General features: G+C 45.1%; 1 protein-coding gene across 1 annotated transcript in view; it reads right to left on the bottom strand.

The window, feature by feature from the left end:
- The window catches only part of LOC134457192 (cadherin-4-like), a 577,874-nt gene that overhangs the window by 47,387 nt on the left and 522,987 nt on the right, over window positions 1–7,500 (bottom strand). The window lies entirely within an intron of this gene.

Genomic DNA, 7,500 nt, shown 5'->3' with positions numbered 1-7,500 from the left:
AGAGAGAGAGCGAGAGAGAGCGAGAGACAGAGAGAGCGAGAGAGAGCGAGAGAGAGCGAGAGAGAGAGAGAGAGAGAGAGAGAGAGAGAGAGAGAGAGAGAGAGAAAGAAGAAAGGCATAAGGAAAAAGCAAAAAGAGTGAAAAAAGTGTAAATCGAGCGTTATCGTTAGTTCTGGCAGACCACGTAGTCAACGCTCCCTTTTGCCTATTGGCTGACGCCGACCTAACCCCTACAGCAGTCCTCTAATCAGCTGCGCTTTAGTTAATCAGCTGCTGCTCGCAATTGGATGCTGGCTTTTGGTGCGCTTTATTTAAACTACCGAATTTGTTTTCCTGTCATTGCTTTTGCTGCTTGTTTTGCTGCGTGCATGGCTTCTTTTGGTGATGCTTGCGTTGTGTTTAAACTAAATATCAGATGTTTTTCTTTCTGATCAACAATAGGGTTTCGTCTTCTGGTAGGCTGTGCGCTTTTCTTCATTACATATATCTTCATCTATTTTGCCTTATCTCCCGATATGAGCTCACTGGTCATTTACCCTACATTTTACGCACTACTTTTCTCGTGTCGTGCCGCAGAATTTCTGGCATTTAATCCGAGCTTCATGGATAGTTTATTTTGCTGGCAGTGAGTTCCCCATGGGAACTGCCTTCGCTGATTTCATTATTGCATTTCCACTGCTTTTTGCGCGTTTGGAAGTAATGGTGATGTGCTGTTTGGACGATAGGCATTGTACCCGCGCTGCGTCAGCAGAGATTAATACTCTGATGGCTTGTCTTAAATTAACTAGGTTTCTTTGTCTCGAGATCGGAGCTGGTCGCTAACTGTTGCACATAGCTTTTAATAATTGTTGTTTTCTTTAGTTAGGTGAACCCTTTTGTCCACTCTCTCTGACGTTAAACCATAGCTTGCTGCTTAACGCCTGTTTTGAGTGCGTAGTCGGCTGTTTTTTCTCCAGTTGCTTAGGCTATTAGATATGGTTTCATTACACTCAACAGAGGCTGATTATTTCGTTTGGCTGCCCATTGCATTTGCCCTATGCAGGGGCTATACCGGTAGTAGGGCTTGTTGTGAGGTGGCAAATCATGTAGGAATACTCTCCGGATAAACGCATCCAAATACATTCACGTGAGTCGTGGTAAATTGAGTCGTCTTTTGTTCTTTCGCGGGCTATACATCTTGCATGTCGATACGGTGCTTATCTGACGAGATGCGTTTTTGCCTTGTGCTCCGAAACAGTTAACTAAATTGGCTCCCTTAGAACATAACCTATAGTCGACGATGCGATTAGGCTATCCTAGGCTTTGTATTGCTGCATTACTTCACGGTCATCGCCGTTCATCTGATATGCTGTAACAAGCCGCAGGTGTCTTCAATCATCCTTGGCGCGACGGACGCTGGAACCGTGTATTCGGGACTGCTGGTTATTTTTGTAATTGGGAGACTCCAGGTGTCCCGTAGTTGCTCCTTTTTTCACTGGTATCGGTATGTTATTCCTGTTTTCCTGCGGTCATTTCAATAGTCAATTTTGTAGTATTGATTAGGCCCAGTGTTCGGATGGACACCCAAGGCGCGTTCGCTTGAGGAGTGGCAACCCTGTCTAATGCAATTTCGTACTACGTCACGAAAATGATCTATAGTATTCGTGATATCTTATAGGAGAGCCCCATTTTCGTGACACATTTGCGTTTCCACAACCCATGTATTTCAAGGCGGCTTTGGCTGGTCCAGCATTTTTCATGGCACTCCTGATGTACTAAATTCATAAGCGCTAAACCGCTTGATAGTTTTGGGGGGTTTCCGTGGGCTCCATCACGTTGTCTCTGCTGCATTACTCTATAATATGCCTACTGTAGGCCTGTTTGGCCAGTTGTGCTAGCTCTGTAGCCTATCCTAGACTATTAATGTTCTTGTGAACCATTGCTTCATGTTTGCTATAGTCTAGGTGCTTGCAGTGTGTACAGTCATAGTCCTGGCTGGGCTGTGTAGGTACTCTGGCTGTGGCCTGGCTTTAGTGTGGTTGCTGCTTCACTCAGTGCTGGTGTCCTGTTTCGTGCTGGTATGTAGTCAGTCCTGTTTTGGGCAGTGTAGTGTAAGTATTTTGTCTGGAGTCCGTCATTACTACTAGCAAGGGGTGCATTGTCTTTGTTACTGGCTGATGTAGGCTGTGCTGGCATGGCTATACTGCTCATCTGTTAAAACCTGGTTATATGCCTAACCGTGACCTTGCATGGCTGTGTATCTTCCTGCTAGCTCGGTTTGGTTGTGCAATAGTGCGTGTGCTGCCCGTATGGCATTATTAGCTCTTCCCCTCATTCCAGTCACTTTGGTTAAATGGCAACATCTATCTGCATAGTAAAATATCAACTGTAGGCTATTATGTAATGTTGTAGTGGCGTTCATGTTTGGTCATATTTAGCACGTTTAGGCCTGGCATGCTTATGGAGCTGTGTCGTGGCCTCGGCTGGGGGAGGCTGCATCAGCGGTCATGTCGGCAGCGTCCTTTATACAATCAGTGTAGATCATGTTGGGCTCAGGATGTTGCCGTGTCTGGATAATTTTGTTGATTCCGTCTTTTTTGCTGCCAACTGCATAGTATACATAGGCCTTGCTAATGCTGTTAGCTTCTGTGGTCTGTTGGCATTATTCCCTGTGTAGTCATGGTGGCGCTGTTAGCTCATAGTCTGAATTAGCTCTGCTTGCTCAGCAAGTGTACTCTGTAGTGCTGCTCATGTTTTTGTTACTGGTCGCCTGTGTGCTTCGTAGGACGGTAATCGTGCTGTCTGGCTAATATTCGCCCTGTTAGCATGTTGACTCTGTTGTTCATGGTAGCATTGATTGCCCTGAGTAGTCCATGTGCTGCAATTGCTATTGGCTCATACTCTGTCTAACTCCAACTTGCTCACATAGTTTAAGCTTATGTAGCTTATGCTGACTGTCGCCATCTCCGGTCTCCTTGCTGCTCTCGGATAGGCTTTACCTACAGCAGTATCTGTCCATCATTCTAGCTTGGTTGCCGTCATCGAGGTCCAGCTTATTGTGTGCTGTCATGTGGTCCTTGTCAGCCTGTTGTTTTTCCGGATCCTAGAGTAGCACCGATCCCGACGATCAGCCCATCTGATGCTGGCTGCCTGGCCCATTTACAGCTGCTTCCCGCCTGGCTAGCCGGTTTACTGCTGCTGGCTGCCCGCTTAACTCATTGCTGCTGCTGCCCGCTTAACCCATTGCTGCTGCTGCCCGCTTAACCCATTGCTGCTGCTGCCCGCTTAACCCATTGCTGCTGCTGCCCGCCTAGCCCATTTGCTGTTTTTTTGCCAGCCTAGCCTATCTACTGCCCCTGGTCTGGTGTACGTTACCCTAATGAATCTGACCAGTATATTTAACCATCTTCGACACTTTTTTTCCCCTTATGTACATCCTATATAGTTCATTCTGTCCGACATCCAGTCTAGTCTATTATCTTACCCGTGTCTACTCTCAGCTGGTGGCATGGGGCGCTTAACCGCTAGTCTCGTGTGTTTTAGCTGCGGCCAAGCAATATGTAATGCTGGCAGGTAATTACATTTTACGCTACTTATTGGCTGGTGACTTTAAAAATAAATAAATAAATAAATAAATAAATAAATTTAAAAAAAAAAGAAAGAAAGAAATAATAAAAAAAATAAAATAAAAAAATAGCCTAATAATAAAAAAATAAATAAATTAAAAAAAAAAAAAATCTCCCCTTGACTTCTACAGGCCCATGTAACTGCTGCAGGCCTTGCCACCGCCTCTGGGCACGCTTTTTCTGCTTTTTTTTCTATCTGTATTGGCCACAATCTGGCATATAGCTGCCATAGCTGCTGAAACGGCAATACATGTAAACAATCAATCAACATCTTTAACTGCTGCTGGGCAAGCTTTTTGTTGACTGCTGCTGGGCTAGCTTTTTATTTTGCTGCTGCTGGGCTAGCTTTTCATTTTGCTGCTGCTGGGCAAGTAAATACTCTGTGTCTCGGACCATATTCCGGTCTAGCATAGCACTTCTCTTTTAACATCAGGTATTACCGCAGTTCCATAACTAATGTCACAATATTCATTAATCGTTATTCACATTTGGTGGACTAATATTCTGTTTCGGGGGGTTGTAGATGCCCCGTTTCCAACTAATCCAATTGTTTGGGCTGCGTTTTTGGTATGGTCTGTTTGGGGGGTATGTTGCCTTTCCAGCTAAATGGAAGGCACTCCACCTGAGGATGCTGCTGTTCCCTGTCTTGGCTTCCATGGAGCTCATGGAGAAGCCGGGGAGCTTCCTCCGAACAGAGCCATACCGCCAAACACAAATATGCAATCAGAAATAAAGCTTCTGAAATGTATCTCTGTTTCTCGTTTCATTTTTGACTAGAGTGGATCTGACAGAAATCGAGCGTTAGCGTTAGTTCTGGCAGACCACGTAGTCAACGCTCCCTTTTGCCTATTGGCTGACGCCGACCTAACCCCTACAGCAGTCCTCTAATCAGCTGCGCTTTAGTTAATCAGCTGCTGCTCGCAATTGGATGCTGGCTTTTGGCGCGCTTTATTTAAACTACCGAATTTGTTTTCCTGTCATTGCTTTTGCTGCTTGTTTTGCACCCACCACCTCCCCTGCTCCACCAGACTCATCATTGCCAAACAATGTCATACTGTTGTCACTGTTGCTTGCTCTGTTCTAGGGGGTATGTTGCCTTTCCAGCTAAATGGAAGGCACTCCACCTGAGGATGCTGCTGTTCCCTGTCTTGGCTTCCATGGAGCTCATGGAGAAGCCGGGGAGCTTCCTCCGAACAGAGCCATACCGCCAAACACAAATGTCTGCATTCAGAAATAAAGCCTCTGAAATGTATCTCTTTCCGTCTCATTTTTGACGAGAGTGGATCTGACAGAACTTACTGTAGATTCATCTTTATATCAGTATTAATGACTAATATAAATAATCCAGATATGACCTTGAGGGCAACTGCAATCATACTCATAGAACTCATATTCAATGAACTGTATCTTCCCTGCACAATCTAAAAAAAACTGAAATTATTAGAATATTTAGAATTTAGCAAGCAGTGTGACTAATGCATGGTAAAAAAAAAGTCCAGACACCAAGTAACCTAATTGAAGGCAACTATTTATTCTCCATCCTATTCTCCACAGTCGACTATCTATCCTGTAATTGATGCTGCCCCTATAACCCAGTCTTCCAGTCGATTGACTCTTTGACCCTGATAGGATGTGTGGAGACCTGGGTTCCGGTCCCTGACAATAACTGGACCAACCATGTGTAACGTACCGTAAGGGCAAACATGAGATGGCACAGTTAGGTGTGGAGAGGAGTTTTAACAAGCCCACAGGTGATGGTAACTAAGACTGACAATATCTAATGCCTGAGTGTGTGTTTTGTTGAATGTGATGGCATTTTGTGTGTGTGTGTGTGTGTGTGTGCGTGTGTGCGTGCGTGCGTGCGTGCGTGCGTGCGTGCGTGCGTGCGTGCGTGTGTGTGTGCATGTGCGTGTGCACGTGTGCGCTGTGTAAGGTCAGGAATTACATGGCTCTGTGGACTGCGTGCCTGTTCCACTTGGGTATAAAACGAGTGTGACAGGCTCACGACAGGCCCTTAATGAGGAGGCCGTGGCAGCGAGTTCAAACGTAAACAAACACATAACGCTGATGTGTGACAGGGAGGCAGGGGGCTGATTATCTGCTCCATGATTAAAACGCTCGGACTGAGCCGTGCAGGTCTCGGAGAGCACAATTGCTCAATCTCAATCTCAATCTCTCTCTCTCTCTCTCTCTCTCTGTCTCTCTCTCTCTCTCTCTCTCTCTCTCTCTGTCTCTCTCTCTCTCTCTCTCTCCCTCCTGCTCTCTGTCACTCTTACTCTAAATGTGTGTGTGTGTGTGTGTGTGTGTGTGTGTGTGTGTGTGTGTGTGTGTGTGTGTGTGTGTGTGTGTGTGTGTGTGTGTGTGTGTGTGTGTGTGTGTGTGTGTCTGTGTGCGCGCATGTGTGCATACGCATGTGTGTAGCCACACGTTCATAATGTAATCAGATAGTACACAAGAATTTCAAATTAGAATTGACAGCACATCTTTCCCTACAAATTTCTACTTCTATATAATGAGAGTGTTTTACCACAACAACACATCTTAAAACACTACCGATCTTGTCTGCATTAGGCACTGTTCTTCTCCTCTTGGTTGGCTTTTACTCATCCTACATCAGTACAGACTGTACTGAGCGAGCACTTACTCTTAAATGCCTTGTGGTGCTCTAGATAGAATCTTAAATGTCATTCCTCACTTGCATGTTCAATTGAACACGTGAAATGTATTACATAGGTACATCTTACTGTATCGCATGTAATGTTACTGTATCCGTGAGGAAAACAGCATGCAGTTGGTGTGAGTCAAGCACACACCAGGCACGGTAATGTGAGAGCCGGGAGGCGGATGACGTTAGTTATCATTGGGAAATGGGAAGAGGAATGGGGAAGAGGTGGAGGAGGGAGAGGAGGAAGAAGAGTAGGAGGAGGACGGAGATGAAATGCAATGCAATGCAGTGCAATCCAGGCTCATGGAGACACACTAGAACAGTGGTTCTCAACTGGAACAGTCTTGGGACCCACCATTTTCCACTCTCATTCGGTCGCGACCCAATTTTTTTTAGCGTTCAAGTCAATTCAATGCAATTCTCAAAATGTAACCAAGACTCGAATGACTGGTTGCACGCTATCTATCTCGAATAAGCATTAAGATTGTATCTATGACGACAGATGACACGGAGTTCACTAGCCTATCAAAATAAAAGTTGTAAATTGTTGCAGGAAAAGTTGTATTTTTTTTTTTTGAATTTTGTTTTTTTCACACCAAGGCCCCGCGACCCACCCATGACCCCTCCGCGACCCACTTTTGGGTCCCGACCCACCAGTTGAGAAACACTGCACTAGCACACACACCCATGTCCTCCATCAGGTTTTCTAACCAATATCTTGCCTCTTGTTGCGAGCCCTTACCCTGGTCCAAGCAGTGTAGCAAGCCTACACAGAGTACATACAGAACCTCTTTTCCAAAAGGCAATATCTCTATTTCCCAAAATATTCAGAAATGTGCTTTTTATTATGTTTCTTAGTTAAGATTGGTAGTGTGTTGATAGCTGTAAGTGTTAGAATTTAGAATGTAACATTAATATTAACCCAGTTCCAATTGCCTGGATGAAAATGGTATGAACATGGCTTATAAAACATGTAGGAAAATAGCTCTTTATACGTATATGCCCTACGTCAGGGGTTCCCAAACCTTACCATGGCAAGGCCCCCATATACTGATACATGCCAGCCAAGGCCCCCTTACATGAGTTGTGCAACATTTTTTTTTTTCTGTGCACTCCTTTCACAATAATGGTCTAGATCAGGGGTGTCAAACTCATTTTGGTCCGGGGGCCGCATACAACCCATGTGGACCTCAAGCGGGCCGCATTAGTAACATCATTGCGGAAAAAAAA

Source organism: Engraulis encrasicolus, chromosome 10 (genome assembly GCF_034702125.1).
Source record: "Engraulis encrasicolus isolate BLACKSEA-1 chromosome 10, IST_EnEncr_1.0, whole genome shotgun sequence".
Lineage (NCBI taxonomy): Eukaryota > Metazoa > Chordata > Actinopteri > Clupeiformes > Engraulidae > Engraulis > Engraulis encrasicolus.
The sequence above is the reverse complement of the archived record's forward strand: the minus strand, read 5'-3'. Positions and strand labels throughout refer to the sequence as shown.